Source organism: Oryx dammah, unplaced genomic scaffold, assembly GCF_014754425.2.
Source record: "Oryx dammah isolate SB20612 unplaced genomic scaffold, SCBI_Odam_1.1 HiC_scaffold_26, whole genome shotgun sequence".
Lineage (NCBI taxonomy): Eukaryota > Metazoa > Chordata > Mammalia > Artiodactyla > Bovidae > Oryx > Oryx dammah.
The window spans coordinates 99,409,418-99,425,865 of NW_024070210.1; the positions used below are offsets into that span (position 1 = coordinate 99,409,418).

The 16,448-nt window shown below is 44.0% G+C and overlaps 1 protein-coding gene and 1 long non-coding RNA gene across 3 annotated transcripts in view; one reads left to right on the forward strand and one right to left on the reverse strand.

Annotated features, from left to right (window-relative positions):
• Positions 1-11,544, reverse strand: part of LOC120852625 — a 12,080-nt gene extending 536 nt beyond the window's left edge. Inside the window, exons 1-2 of the long non-coding RNA XR_005718599.1 lie at positions 11,447-11,544; positions 7,756-7,765 (exon numbers count right to left, since the gene is read on the reverse strand). This is a non-coding gene — a long non-coding RNA (uncharacterized LOC120852625). The remainder of the gene's footprint in view (positions 1-7,755; positions 7,766-11,446) is intronic.
• LOC120852624 (adenomatous polyposis coli protein) overlaps positions 6,487-16,448 on the forward strand; it is a 133,026-nt gene continuing 123,064 nt past the window's right edge. For both annotated transcript variants that reach the window (XM_040225956.1, XM_040225958.1), the window contains exon 1: positions 6,487-6,864. The gene's annotated coding sequence lies outside the window, so the exon portion shown is untranslated. The remainder of the gene's footprint in view (positions 6,865-16,448) is intronic.

The following is a 16,448-nucleotide window of genomic DNA, read 5'->3' on the forward strand; positions in this document are numbered from 1 at the left end:
GAAATGGACATGGAGCAACAGACAGGCTCCAAATAGGAAAAGGAGTACGTCAAGGCTGTATATTGTCACCCTGTTTATTTAACTTATATGCAGAGTACATCATGAGAAATGCTGGGCTGGTGGAAGCACAAGCTGGAATCAAGATTCCCAGGAGAAATATCAATAACCTCGATACACAGATGACACCACCCTTATGGCAGATAGTGAAGAACTAAAGATCCTCTTGATGAAAATGAAAGATTAGAGTGAAAAAGTTGGCTTAAAGCTCAGCATTCAGAAAACAGGGATCATGGCATCCATTCCCATTATTTCACGGCAAATAGATGGAGAAACAGTGGAAACTGTGACAGACTTTATTTTGGGGGGCTCCAAAACCCCTGCAGATGGTGACTGTAACCATGAAATTAAAAGATGCTTACTCCTTGGAAGAAAAGTTATGACCAACCTAGACAGCATAATAAAATGCAGAGACATTACTTTGCCGAGTAAGGTCCATCTAGTCAAGGCTATGGTTTTACCAGTAGTTATGTATGGATGTGAGAGTTGGAGTACAAAGAACCCTGAGCACCAAAGAATTGATGCTTTTGAACTGTGGTGTTGGAGAAGACTCTTGAGAGTCCCTTGGACTGCAAGGAGATCCAACCAACCATCCTAAAGGAAATCAGTCCTGAATATTCATTGGAAGGACTGATGCCGAAGCTGAAACTCCAATACTTTGGTCACCTGATGCAAAGAGCTGACTCGTTTGAAAAGACCCTGATGCTGAGAAAGATTAAAGGCGAGATGAGAAGGGGACCACAGAGAATGAGGTGGTTGGATGGCATCACCGACTTAATGGACATGAGTTGTAGGAATCTCTGGGTTTGGTGTAGGACAGGGAGCCCTGGTGTGCTGCAGTCCATGGGGTCGCAAAGAGTAGTACACGAATGAGCGACTGAAATAAATTGAATTGAATGATCTAGTGGTTTTCCAATTTGGCAATGAGTTCATGATGTGAGCCACAGTCAGCTCCTGGTCTTGTTTTTGCTGACTCTATAGAGCTTCTCCATCTTTGGCTGCAAAGAATATAATCAATCTGATTTCGGTGTTGACCATCTGGTGATGTCCATGTGTAGAGTCTTGTCTTATGTTGCTGGAAGAGGATGTTTGCTATGACCAGTGCGTTCTCTTGGAAAAATTCTATTAGTCTTTGCCCTGCTTCATTCCATATTCCAAGGCCAAATTTGCTTGTCCAGGTGTTTCTTGACTTCCTACTTTTGCAGTCCAGTCTCCTATAATGAAAAGGACAGCTTTTTGGGGTGTTAGTTCTAGAAGGTCTCATAGGTCTTCATGGAACCATTCAACTTCAGCTTTTTCAGCGTTACTGGTCGGGGCATAGGCTTGGATTATGGTTTGCCTTGGAAACGAACAGAGATCATTCGGTCGTTTTTGAGACTGCATTCAAGTACTGCAGTTCAGACTCTTTTGTTGACTATGAAAGCTACTCCATTTCTTCTAAGGGATTCTTGCCCACAGTAGTAGGTATCATGGTCATCTGAGTTAAATTCACCCATTCCACTCCATCTTAGTTCTCTGATTCCTAAAATGTTGACATTCACTCTTGCCATCTCCTGTTTGACCACTTTCTATTTGCCTTGATTCATGGACCTAACATTCCAGGTTCCTATGCAATATTTACATAGGATATTTACACAGCATCAGACCTTGCTTCCATCACCAGTCACATCCACAACTAGTTGTTGTTTTTGCTTTGACTCCATCTCTTCATTCTTTCTGGAGTTATTTCTCCACTGATCTCCAGTAGCATATTGGGCACCTACAGACCTGGGGAGTTCATCTTTCAGTGTCCTTTCTTTTTGCCTTTTATACTGTTCATGGGGTTCTCAAGGCAAGAATACTGAAGTGGTTTGCCATTCTCTTCTCCCATGGACCATATTTTGTCAGAACTCTCCACTGTGACCCGTCTGTTCTCGGTGGCCCTACACGGCACAGCTCATAATTTCATTGAGTTAGACAACACTGTGGTCCATGTGATTAGATTGGTTAGTTTCTTGTGATTGTGGTTTTCATTCTGCCTGCCCTCTGATGGAGAAAGATAAGAGGCTTATGGAAGCTTCCTGATGAGAGAGACTGACTGAGGGGGTCAGTGAAGAAGAACTAAAGAGCCTCCTGATGAGAGTGAAAAAGTTGGCTTACACTCAACATTCAGAAAATGAAGATCATGGCATCTGGTCCCATCACTTCATGTCAAATAGATGGGGAAACAGTGGAAACAGTAACAGACCTTATTTTGGGGGCTCCAAAATCACTGCAGATGGTGACTGCAGCCATGAAGTTAAAAGATGCTTTCTCCTTGGAAGAAAACTTATGACCAACCTAGACAGCATATTAAAAAGGAGAGACGTTACTTTGTCAGCAAAGGTCCATCTAGTCAAAGCTTTGGTTTTTCCAGTGGTCATGTATGGATGTGAGAGTTGGACTATAAAGAAAGCTGAGTGCCAAAGAATTGATGCTTTTGAACTGTGGTGTTGGAGAAGACTCTTGAGAGTCCCTTGGACTGCAGGAGATCCAACCAGTCCACCCTAAAGGAAATCAGTCCTGAATATTCACTGGAAGAACTGATGCTGACGCTGAAACTTCAATAGTTTGGCCACCTGATGCAAAGAGCTGACTCATTTGAAAAGACCCTGATGCTGGCAAAGATTGAGGGCAGGAGGAGAAGGGGACAACAGAGGATGAGATGGTTGGATGGCATCACCAACTCAGTGGACATGAGTTTGAGTAACCTCCAGGAGTTGGTGATGGACAGGGAGGCCTGGCGTGCTGCAGTCCATGGGGTCACAGAGTCAGACATGACTGAGCACTGAACTGAGCTGAACTGAGGGCTTCCTTGGTGGCTCAGATGGTAAAAAATCCGCCCGCAGTGCAAGAGACCTGGGTTTGTTCCCTGGGTTGGGAAGATCCCTTGGAGGAGGGCATGGCAACCCTCTCCAGTAATGCATCTCGAGCTGCATTTCAGCACCACAGGTTGAAGTGACATTTTGGATCCATGTGTGCCTGCTAAGTCACGTCTGACTCTTTGTGACGCCGTGGATTTTTGCCCACTAGGCTCCTCTGCCCATGGGATTTTCCAGGAAAGAGTACTCTAGTGGGCAGTCCATCCCCATCTCCTCCCTCTGCTTCAAGCCTTGACAGTCTCTTTCCTCTACTTCAAGTCCACACACACACACACACACACACACACACACACGAAGAGAGAGTGGGGCATATTAGTTTCTAAGGCTGCTGTAACAAAGTGCCACAAACTGGGTAGCTTAAAACAATGGATTTTGATTGTCTTACAGTTCTGGAGACTATACATCTGAGATAGAGGTTCCGACAGGACTGTGTTTCTCCTGAAATCTGCAGAGAAGCCCTCACCTGCCTCTTTCTCAGTGTTGGTGGCTGGCAGCAGTCTTTGGTGTTCCTGGCTTGCAGGTGCACGACTCCAATCTTTGCCCTTGCCATCAAACAGCCTTCTCCCTATGTGTTTCTTTCTTTATTTGGCTGTCTTCCTAAAAGGACAGTAGTTATTGGATTAGGGGTCCACCTACTGCAGTATGACCTCATTTGAACTTAATTACATGTGTAATTATCCTATTGCCAAATAAGTTCTTATTGTTGAGTACTTGAGGTTAGGAATTCAACATATCTTTGAGGAGTGGGGGAATGATCAACCAATAACAGATGGTAACCATGAGGAAAGCATACCAGAGAAACCAAAGACATTGCCTTGATTCCAGAATTTATTCCAAGAAGGAGTCCTACTACAGTGGGGTAGAAGATCGAAGAATCTTTTTAAGTATGTATCAGTTCAGTTCAGTCACTCAGTCATGTCCGACTCTTTGCAACCCCATGAATCGCAGCACACCAGGCCTCCCTGTCCATCACCAACTCCCGGAGTTCATTCAGACTCACGTCCCACCTACTATTTGGTTAGCGATGGACTAACTGGGTTTGATTAACAAGTGTATGCTATCATGAGTTAATTAAAAAATTAAATTAATTTAAAAAGTTAATTAAAAAAACTGAATGCCTTCATATAAAGACTGAATGGCCCTGGATACAGGATAGCGGCCCTATCCTTTCTTGTAGTTTTCCCCAGCTATCCTGTTTGGAGGGAAATGATGGTGTATAATTTTGATGAGTAAATGGGATAAGTGATTGTTGTGGTGAGGGTGTCACTCTTTGCCAGAGAACTGTCTTTGATGTCTAAAGTATTACTTGGGACCTAGATGAAAGAGTTAGTCACACAGTAACAAGTCTAACCAAGGGGATGCAGCTAGCATTTAGGAAATGCACCCATTTTTCTGTATTTCTTTTCCTTTGATCAAACATGTACACATTATTAATAAAAATAAACACAAATTTTTAAAAAGACATGAAAAGGAAATGGTAAAATGAGCTCTGCCCTAGTCCAAAAGAAAAAAAAAAACCACAGCAATTTCAAATCAGGCCCTTTGTTGAGATCCTATACAAGAACAGCAGTATGATTGGGATTCTTAAATGGCAGTGGCTGAAATGACTAATAAAAGCCTGCTAATAATCAAATCACCGAACAAACCCATCTCAAAATCCAGTTTCTCTAGAAGGGAAGGGCATGAACTTTATGGTTGGCACCATCTCTTAATGTAGGACCTTAGACAAGTGACTTAATCTCTCTCAAGTTTGCTATGTATAAAACTAAGGATAACTACCTAGCAAGGCTGTAGTGAGAATTAAGTATCTAGCTGAATGCAGGACACATATAATAGGTGCTTCACTAAATTGAAGCCTTCCACCTCCCAGTCCTGCATATATATGCAAAATACAATCTTTGCCCACTACCCCGTCACCTCTTCATCATCTCATTCTCTTCCTCTCTCTCTCTCTCTTTGGCCAAAGTAAAGTTCTTATTTATAATCTAGCAAAGGGTAGATAAACAGGAAATGACTTACATTTATTCTTAAAAACCAGTGCGAAACAATGTAGTATACCACTGACTACTTAAGTGCTGACAAACTCGACATTCCTAAAAACACCAAACACATATTTAGTGATCACTCATGCCAGGCATGGTGCTAGGCATGGTAAATGAAACATCTTCCCTCCCTGGTGGGGTTCGGTTTAGTGAACTGAATGAAGAAGCAATGACTGGATAATTGAAAATTATGTTCAGTGCCCTAAAAGGAATGATCATCAGGGCAATGATGGAGACTAATGAAAGGGCAGGTGGGATACTTAGTTTAGGAAGGATGGCCTTTCTAAGGTGACATTTAAACGGAAACCTGAAAGATGAGAAGCTAGATGTGTAAAGAACAAGAGCAAGTGCCTTCAAGACAGTGGAATCAGCATGTGCAGTGAGGCAGTCAGGAGCTAGAAGTGCTGGAGGAGTAGTTTGGGCAGTGTCAGCCAGATAGAGGGGCCACCATGAAGTCAATCCGACTCTTACCATGGGCTCAGTGCCCTACCTAAATTGCCCCTGTCCCCCCGGCCCCAACCTCATATCCTCGCCAGGCATCCATATCACCTATCCTTTCCGTCCTTTATGTACTGGTCTCATTCCCAGCTCAAGAATCAGAGGTTTGCTGCCTTTGCTATTCTTCTGTCTAGAACGCTCTGCCCAGACGATTCTCATGAATGACTTCTGGCCCCTGTGGTCAGTTAGGCCTCAGATCAAGTGTCATCTCTGGAGAGAGATCGCGATCGCTAAGTACCACCCCTCACCCAACATTAACTTTTGGTGGTTTTTTTCTCTTCCCATCAATCATCACTATCAAAAGTTATTTTGTTGATTTTTAAAAGTACTTTTTGTTTGTTTTATACTCTCCCCTAAAATGTAAGTCCCATGAGTTTACTTTCCTTATCGCTAGAACCTAGAATCATATCTAGACTATAAAGGAAACTCAAATATTACTTGTTGAATTTATGTTGAATGAAATAAAGCTTAAAGAGGTAACGCAAGATGTTAGAAAAGAACTGACCCAATTGTGTGAGCGAGGACTTCCTGGAAGAGGTGTTTTCAGTTAAAATTGAAGGGGCAAGAGAGCGAAGGTGGCATGCAGGTAAAAACAAGAACTGTGGAAATCACTAGTTCATTCCTGTCCTTTTTCACTAGCTTGGTGGTGGTGGTGGTGGTGGTGGTTTAGTCGCCAAGTCGTGTCCTACTCTTGCTTAGGCACACCTTTAGCGCTGGAGCCGCGTTTTACTAATCTTTCACCAGCGCCTGTCCCGGGACCTGGCATATAGATAGGCTTTTTTACACAATGACTGGCTGTGGGGTGCGCAGAAGGGTCTATTAATTCGGCTGCAGTACAGTTTGAGACTGGCCACTAGGTCTGGCAGCACCCGTGCAAGCGAGCAGACTGCTCGGCCTCGGCAGCGGCGGGCAGCCGCCCCCGCGCCTGCGCATTACGGTCCCCTCCCGGCGCGGCTCGGGGAGCCGGCAGCCTCGGCGCGCGCCTGCGCAGTGCGGTGTTCCCGCCTCCGACAAGATGGCGGCGGCCGAGTAGCGCGGGGGCGGGGTGTGGCCGCCGGAAGCCCGGCCGCTGCCGGGGGGAGCCGAGGGCGAAGGCTCGGGCGCAGCGGGCCGAGGCGGGATGCTGTTCCCAGGCAGGGCCGTTGGCCGCCGGTGAGGAAGGTCAAGCACGGAGCTGCCTCCCCGAGCCCCCGGCGCCCCCTATGTACACGCCCCTCTGCTCGAGTGCGGTCGCCGCTTTGCCTGCTTCGGTACCGCCCTGTGCTGTCGGGTCCCGGAGCCCCGGCGGCGGCAGGGGCTGTGTCCGGCAGGAGAGGAGGCGCCCGGGCTGCGTCCGGGCTTCTGTCGGCGGGGCGAGCGTCTGGCAGGTGGGTGAAGATGCAGGCTTCGGTGTCTCTTCTTTGGGCAGAGCTTTCCCGGCTTCGCCCCGCCGTGGCTCAGACCCCGGGGGTGCCCAGCCGGACTTTGCCGCTCCCTTGTCCCCACGTCCCGCCCCCTCTCCGCGCCCCGCTGCGGGCCTCCGGCTGGCCCCTGGCTTTGCATGCCTCCATTCCCACCCAGGGGCCGGGGGTCGCGGCGCCGGCCGCCCTCCGCCGCCTTTCCTGGCTCCTGCTGGAGCGTCAGCCCTTGCAAGCGGTTTCTCCTCTGCGTTAGGTGGGTGGGTCGTCTGCCTGTTTAGTCACCTCCCCATCTTCCTGGTTTCGACCTTCTTGCTTCCTTGAGAAGTCTTTTAACTGTATGGAAAGCTTATCCTGGCTTATAGACTTACAAAGAAAAGCTTGCTATCCAGACGCCAGTGGATTTTGTTCATCTTGTTGAGGGAATCCAGCCCCCAGGAGACTGGGATGGTTTTGGGAATTTGACCATCGAAGTCCTGCAAAGTTGAGGAATGGTGCCAGTGACGGCAAGGGATTCTTCATCTAAATTAATCCTTTTCTCAAAACTTTGCTGGGGGGGGCGGGGCGGCGGCACATATGTATACTAGATCAGGGAAAGAATTGAGAAGTGGTCCTGTTTTAAAAGAAGGCTTTATGAAGGTAAGACATGTAATAGCCCAAGAAAGGATAAGTGATTTTAGTGATTATTTTATTCACTGTTAGCCTGAATTGTCCACTGAGGCTTCAAAATCTTGTGTTGTCCGAGCCCTTTGTTTTATTTGGAAAGGACTAAAATGGAGAAAACGCTTTTTAAACTTGAAACTTCTCAAATTTCTTGGATTCTCAATTGTTACTAGTATTACTTGACGATCCTTACTGTACTTGATATTTTCTGCAAAATTTAGGTTGTGCCAGTATCGTTTCTTCTTCATTACTAGGGCAAGAGTACGCAGAATTAATGGTGTAAAAAGTGCAAACTGAAGGGGGGATGTAGTAGTGGAGGAAGTTGCCATGTCTGATTTTTCCCATTTTTTTCCTATAATTGGATAAAGTGTCAAGAGCAGCAGAATGGTAAAAAATGAGTTTATGAATATAAATGATAGCTTGTCCATTGAGATTGCAATGGGTGGACCTTTTAAAATTAAACTGAGTGGCAACCTTTTTTTGAAGCCATGCGAGGTGCTCTCCAGAGTTACTAAAGCACAAACTGTTGTTGCCGTATTGGAATTCCATGCTAAAAATCTTTAACAGGTGGGTTACAATTGGCCTGACAGATTTAACTTTTCGTTCTACCTCCTGACACACATCTGCCTTAACCTTTATTGTAGACTTTTGTCCTCTTGCTGAATTTCTTAAATTTGGAGATAGAATTGTTCAATTTAAAAGGAGAGGAGATATTTTAAATGTTTGAGTCCTGTGCGGGCAAATTCATTCACTTGTTTGTTGCTGTGCTGTGCTAAGTCGCTTCAGTCATGTCCGTCCCTTTGCAACGCTGTGGACAGCCGGACTCTGTCCATGGGAATTCTTCAGGCAAGAGTATTGGAGTGGGTTGCCATTTCCTCCTCCACAGGGTATTCCCGACCCAGGGATCAGACCCACATCCTTCTGTCTCCTACACTGGCAGGTGGGTTCTTTACCACTAGCGCCACCAGGGAAGCTGTTTCCTGCACCCAAGGACTGCATGTTTTTAGAGGTGATGGTCTCTCAATTCTGTGCTTTTAGCTGAAAGGATAGTGCTGAGCCCTAGTCGGTAGCTCATTGCCTGAGGCGTTGTGTCAAGACCTGTCTGACCACAAACAATCAACTCTTCCACACTTCTGGAACCTGTTTTCTCTCTCTCTTCCCCTCTTCCTCCCTTTGGGAACCCTCCCATCTTTGTGTCTCTGTTCATTCAATTCGCTAGCCTACTGCTCTCTTCATTTGCCTCCCCTCGTCACCAGGGTCCCAGGGTCGTCAGTTTTTACCAGCCTGTCATTGATACCTTAGAATACTTAACTTTATGTCAGTTCCTCTTTCTTGTGACCAGTTCTGAACAGGCCTCATCACTTTTTGATCCCTGAAGGATACAAGAGACAGTTGTGTGAGGATTCTGGTTTGTTTTCATACCAGTTAGTGTTCTGTTATCTTCCAGATCTTTAATGTCGGTTGTGGGTTTTTTTTTTTTGGTCTTACTTCATGAAAGTTTTTATAGCAAATAACTTTATCTTTTCCTTTCCTGAGAAAAATCTCAAACATCTGAGGTATAATCTTTTCTATCCTGATATCATTTCTTTCAGTTCAGTTCAGTCGCTCAGTCGTGTCCGACTCTTTGCGACCCCATGAATCGCAGCACTCCAGGCCTCCCTGTCCATCACCAACTCCCAGAGTTCACTCAGACTCACGTCCATCAAGTCGGTGATGCCATCCAGCCATCTCACCCTCTGTCGTCCCCTTCTCCTGCCTCCAATCCCTCCAGCATCAGTCTTTTCCAGTGAGTCAACTCTTCACGTGAGGTGGCCAAAGGACTGGAGTTTCAGCTTCAGCATCATTCCTTCAAAAGAAATCCCAGGGCTGATCTCTTTAAGAATGGACTGGTTGGATCTCCTTGCAGTCCAAGGGACTCTCAAGAGTCTTCTCCAACACCAGGGTTCAAAAGCATCAATTCTTCCGTGCTCAGCTTTCTTCACAATCCAACTCTCACATCCATACATGACCACTGGAAAAACCATAGCCTTAACTAGACAGACCTTTCTTGGCAAAGTAATGTCTTTGCTTTTCAATGTGCTGTCTAGGTTGGTCATAACTTTTACTCTTATCTGAAAAGAAGGAATTGTCCTTCCTTTTCTTCAAGAGCATCCTTCTCCAGATGTATCCATGATATCCCTCTCTTTCTTTCTCAGTAATTATCCATTAACACTCCTTTTTAAGTCTTGCCCTCTCTAGCCTACATACATGCTTAAATATACCTTTGCAAGGGCTGCCAAACATACTGCTGTGTGCTGTGCAACTCACAGAAGCCAGTCTGAATTTTGAGCCTGCTGTGCCACTGTATTTTTATTCTTTCATCCTAGGAGCCTGGCATAGTTGTTGCTCAGTTGCTCAGTTGGGTCCAACTGTCTGCAACCCCATGGGCTGCAGCATGGCAGGCCCCTCTGTCCTCCATTATCTCCTGGGGTTTGCTCACATTTATGTTCATTGAGTCGGTGTCACTACCTAGCCATCTCATCCTCTGCCACCTCCTTCTCCTTTTGTCTTCAGTCTTTCCCAGCATCAGGGTCTTCTCCAGTGACTTGGCTTTTTGCATCAGGTGGCCAAAGTATTGGAGCTTCAGCGTCAATCCTTCCAATGAATATTCAGGGTTGATTTCCTTTAGAATTGGTTGATCTCCTTGCAGTCCCGGGACTCTTACGAGCCTTCTCCAGCACCACAATTCTCAGTTCTTTGACACTCAATCTTCTTTATGGTCCAACTCTCACATCCGTACGTGACTACTAGAAAGACCATAGCTTTGACTATAGGCACTTCTGTCAGCAAAGTGATGTCTCTCTTTTTCAGTATGCTGTTGAGGTTTGTCATAGAATTTCTTCCAAGGAGCAAGCATCTTTGAATTCCATCCACAGTGATTTTGGAACCCAAGAATATAAAATCTGTCACTGCCTCCAGTTTTTCCCCTTCTATTTGCCATGAAGAGATGGGACCAGATGCCATGATCTTAGTTGCTTGTGTGTTGAGTTTCAAGCCAACTTTTTCATGCTCTTCTTTAACCCTCATCAAGAGGCTTTTTAGTCCCTCTTCACTTTCTGCCCTTAGAGTGGTATCATCTCCATATCTGAGTTTGTTGATATTTCTCCCAACAATCTTGATTCCAGCTTGTGCTTCCTCCAGCCCAGCGTTTCTTATGCTGTACTCTGCATATAAGTTAAATAAGCAGGGTGACAATATACAGCTTTATTGCACTCTTTCCCAGTTTGCAACCAGTCAGTTGTTCAATGTCCGATTCTAACTGTTGCTTCTTGACCTGCATGTAGGTTTCTCAGGAGGCAGGTAAAATGGTCTGGTACTGCTATTTCTTTAAGAATTTCCCACAGTTTGTTATGATCCACACATTCAAAGGCTTTAGCGCAGTCAATGAAGCAGAAGCAGATGTTTTTCTGGAATTCTGTCACTTTCTCTGTGATCCAACAAATGTTGGCAGTTTGCTCCCTGGTTCCTCTGCCTTTTCAGAACCTAGCTGGTACATCTGAAAGTTCCAGGTTCCCATTCTTTTGAAGCCTAGCTTGAAGGATTTTGAGCATAACCTTGTTAGCATGTGAAATGAGTACAGTTGTATGGTAGTTTGAACATTCTTTGACATTACTTTTCTTTGGGATTGGAGTGAAAACTGTGACCTTTTCCAGTCTTGTAGCCACTACCGAGTTTTCCAAATTTGTTAACATATTGAGTGCAGCACTTTAACAGCATCATCTTTTAGAATTTTAAATAGCTCAACTGGAATTGCATCACCTACACTAGCTTTGTTGGTAGTAATGTTTCCCAAGGCCCCCTTGACTTCACACTCCAGGATGTCTGGCTCTAGGTGAGTGACCACACCAACTGGTGTACTGTTCTGTGTATTTTCGCCACCTCTTCTTACTATCTTCTCCTTGTATTAGGTGCTTACCATTCTGTCCTTTATGGTGCCTATTCTTGCATGAAATGTTCCCTTGATGTCTCCAGTTTTCTTGAAGAGATGTCTAGTCTTTCCCATTGTGTTGTTTTCCTCTGTTTCTTTGCTTTGTTCATTTAAGAAGGGCTTCTTATCTCTCCTTGGTATTCTCTGGATCTCTGCATTCAGTTGAGTATATCTTTCCCTTTCTCCCTTGCCTTTCCCTTCTCTCCTTTCCTCAGCTCTTTGTAAAGTCTCCTCAGACAATCACTTTACCTTCTCGTATTTCTTTTTCTTTAGAGTAGTTTGGTCACTGCCTCCTATACAGTGTTATGAACCTCTTTACGGTGATGAACTTTGTATATAAACTCATATACAAACATATGAACCTCTTTCAATAAACTCGTATACAACTATATGAACCTCTTCCAGTGTTATGAATCTGGTAGACACTTTCTGTACCAGATCTCATCTCTTGAATCCATTTGTCACCTCCACTGTATAATCATAAGGGATTTAATTTAGGTCATATCTAAATGACCTAGTTGTTTTCCTACGTTCTTCATTTTAAACCTGAATTCTGCTATTAGGAGCTCATGATCTGAGCCACAGTCAGCTCCAGGTCTTGTTTTTGCTGACTGTGTAGAGCTTTTCCATCTTCAGCTGCAAAGAACATAATCAGTCTGATTTTGGTATTGACCATCTGGTGATACCCATGTGTATAGTTGTCTCTTTGTTGTTGGGAAAGGGTGTTTGCTATGACCAGCATGTTCTTTTGACAAAACTCCATTAGCTTTTGCACTCCAAGGCAAAACTTGCCTGTTATTCTGGGTGTCTCTTGACTTCCTACTTTGTATTCCAATCCCCTGTGATGAAAAGGACGTCTTTTTTTTGGTGTTTGTTCTAGAAGGTGTAGCTCGAGAACTACAGCAGTTCTACTTCATAGAACTGTTCAACTTCAGCTTCTTTGGCATTAGTGGTTGGGGCATAGACTTAAAAGTGTGATATTGAACAGTCTGCCTTGGAAACGAACTGCGATTATTATTATTTTTTTTTTGAGATTGCACCCAAGCACTGCATTTAGAACTCTGGTTGACTATAAGGGCTTCTCATGGCACCCACTCCAGTACCCTTGCCTGGAGAATCTCATGGACGGAGGAGCTTGGTGGGCTACAGTCCATGGTTCGCAAAGAGTCGGACACTACTGAGCGACTTCACTTTCCCTTTCTCCTAAGGGATTCTAGCCCACAGTAGTAGATATAACGGTCACCTGAATTAAATTCGCCCATTCTCATCTATATTAGTTCAATGATTCCTAAGATGTTCACTCTTGGCATCTCCTGCTTTACCACATCCAGTTTGCCTTGATTCATGGACCTAACGTTCCAGGTTCTTATTCAATATTGCTCTTTACAGCGTCAGACTTTAACCATCAGACACATCCGCACAACTGAGCGTCATACCCGCTTTGGTCCGGCCACTGCGTTCTTTCTGGAGCTAGTAACAGCTGGCCTCCACTCTTCCCCAGGAGCATGTTGGGCACCTTTTGATTGCGGCGCTCATCTTCCAGTGTCACGGGTTTTGGCCTCATACTGTTCATGGGGTTCTCGCGGCAGGAATCCTGGAGTGGTTTGCCCTTTCCTCCTTCAGTGGACTGTGTTTTGTCAGAACTCTTCACTATGACCCATCTGTCTTGGGTGGTCCTGTACAGCATGGCTGATAGCTTCATTGAGTTACACAAGCCCCTTTGCTACAACAAGGCTGTGATCCATGAAGGGGTATAGTAGGAAGAACATTTACTTTTAAGCTTTAAAGATCTGATTTTAAAGTCTACTGAAACCAATTATTGTTTGTGTGGCTGTGTGCAAGTTACTACTCAGGCTGTATTCTTTATCTATAAAGTAGAATGTTATACGAGGAGGGCAGGGCAACCCAATGCAGTGTTCTTGTTGGAGAATCACCATGGACAGAGGAGCTTGGTGGGCTATAGTCCATGGGGTCGCAAAGAGTTGGACAAGACTGAGCAACTAAGCACAGCATAGAATATTATACTTACCTCACAGAGTTGTAATTGACAGAGTTTAACACACGTTACATGTCTTTCCAAGGGTTTGGTCCATTATGGAGTTCTTAAAAGTAGAAATTATTCTTTCCTTTGCACTCGGGCTTCTTTTACCATGGCAGCAGTGAAATTGCTTTTTAAAAAGTCATCTTGACAATCTAATGACCAAATCTAATGGCATTATCTCAATCATCCTTGGTTTTCTTAGACCACTTTTGAAATATACTCTATAGGAATGAAATGATCTGACTTCTTGTTTCTTAGCTTTATAGTTCCTGACTCTCTTATGTCTCTGAAAGTTTCTTTCCATTTCCTGCAGTGTCTTGATTTTGCTCTTTCCCCTAAACATAGCTGTATCAGTTAGGATGCAGATAGGTTTTAAAAACAAAAGAAGTGTATTAGCTCAGGTAATTGGTAAGTGCATAGGTAGGATTAGTTTAAAGGGTGAGTGAGTGAAGTCGCTCAGTCGTGCCGTGGACTGTAGCCCACCAGGCTCCTCTGACCATGGGATTCTCCAGGCAAGAATACTGGAGTGGGTTGCCATTTCCTTCTCTAAGGGGATTTTCCCAACCCAGGGATCGAACCCATGTCTCCCGCATTCCAGGCAGATGCTTAAACCTCTGAGCTACCATTTGTTCATAAACTTAGCTTTGTTTAGTCCTTTAGTCCTCAGTCCTTAGTCAAGACTGAGGTTCTGTTTTTCCGTTTTCCTCTAAACTTTGACCTCCCATTTGGGTTTCATGCTCAAACTGGCTTCCCTTCTAGATTAAATCCAAGTGCTTTCCGTCTTTATCTGTAGTGTGGTGACCTTTGTGCTCAGGTTTATCCTTTCATAGTTGCATGTTTCTCTTTCTGCTCCAGGCATCACATTCTGACACAACCACCAAAGACAGGAGGAAGTTTGCCCTCTCATCTCTTGATGAAGCAAGTAAACCTTTCACAGAAAGCCTGTATCAGGTTTCATTTTGGCCTTATTACTTATGCCCTAGTTGCAAGGGGACTGGAAAAAAACAATATCTGGCATTTCAGTCTAGGAAGAAATTGGATGAATGGCTACAGGGAAGGTAACCAACATTGTCAGTGACATATATTGATAGTATTGTGTGGAGAAGTAAGCTTAAATGCATGAGAATTTTCAAATAGTAGTAGCAGACTGAAAGCACTGATTATCTCAAGAGCTGATATAAGCTATACTTAGGACTGGATCAGTCATTTAGATGGTCATGAATGACTAATTAAAATTGGAGTATTATATAAAATTAGTATATTTGAGTGGTATATCCCAGTTCTTTTAAGGTGGTTTTTAAGTACATTTACGCATGCACTGTGAGAAATGGATACATGTAGCAACTATTAGGGAATAGATTTGTGGTTCTTGGAGATGAGAGGTATTTGGAAATCTGTGGGTTTGGTTTTTTGGTTGTCACAGTGATTGTGAGGTCCGATGCAATTACTGGTAGAGATGAGATATACCAAGGGTCCTGTGATGTTTGCCCACAAAACAAGAATTGTCCCTTCCAAAATACCAATAGTGCCCCTATGCACTGAAATAACAAACGCTTTGGTTTTGAAAGAATTCACTGAGATTCATCTGTATACTTATATTGCAAGTGACAGACAACCAAATTCAGACTGGCTGCACAGTAAAGGGCATGATTAGATCTTGTCCTTGAACTTCAGCTAGGGCTTCATCCAGTCTGAAATCATCAAGGACTTGGCTCTGTTTCTGTGATTTGTTCTGCTCTGTCATTGCTCTTGTTTTGGTTTCATTCTCAAGCTAGCTTATCTCATGGTAGCAAATTACTGTAGCACTTTCAGACTTAATACTCTCATTTTGTCTGTAAAGTAAAATGAAGTATATCTTTTGTTATTTGATTTTGCAAGCATTTGTTGAATGTCATCACTGTTGAAACTTCCCTGAACACCTAACCCTAAAAGTTGATTACTTCCTCTGTTATGTTACAACTTTACAAACTCTATTACATGCCGTATTCTACCGTTATTATGTTTATATGTCTCATGCATTAACTTGTCTTGTCTATGTATTCTTAATGTGTAAAATACCCTCTGACTTAGTGATACACAGTAACCATTTATGGATGACTGAGACAAGAAGGAAGGATATGGGAAGGGGCAGAGAAGCATAAGAAGTCCCCATTCTTTCCTGTTACTGAACCCTGAATTATGAATGTTGTACTCCTACCACCAAAGTACGTGTATAATGCTCTTGTGATTGAGAATGAATTCGTTTGAAAGCTTTACTGAATTCTAGTAGTGTTCCATCATCATTTTCTCAGCAAAACTAAAACCAGTTACCGTCTTTTGTTCTTTCAACAGATATTTTTGAAAGCCTGCTATTGGCACATAATGTAACAACAATGTAAACAAAATAGAGCTGTGCTTAAATATCAGTGAGAGACATAGACATTGTTCACGTGTGCACGCTCAGTCTCACACACACACGTCAGGTAGCTAATAGGTTTTGAAGCAGAATAAGATAGATTCAGGGGATTAAAAAGTAACAGGATACTATAATACTTGAGGTAGTTTGGTGAGAAAAGGCTTTTTGAGAAGCCGTTTTCTGAGTGAAGTGGATTAAGCCATGGAACTATCTGGAAGAAGCTGTTCGGGTAGAGGAAACAGCAGCTTCTAACGCGAAAGTGTCCTTGGCTTATTGGAAGAACAGCACGGAGGAGGCGGTGGCTGAAGCAGAGTGAGAGAAAGGGGAGTGTGGCAGGAGGGGTGGCAGGACGGGTCAGAGGGTAGGTGTGGGAGGGGGGACCAAGGAGAGTTCTGGAGGTCATTTCGAGACTAGATTTTATTACGAGATGGAAACCACTAAAAGGTGTTAAGCATGGGAATATCCAGATTTGACTTGATTTTTAGAGG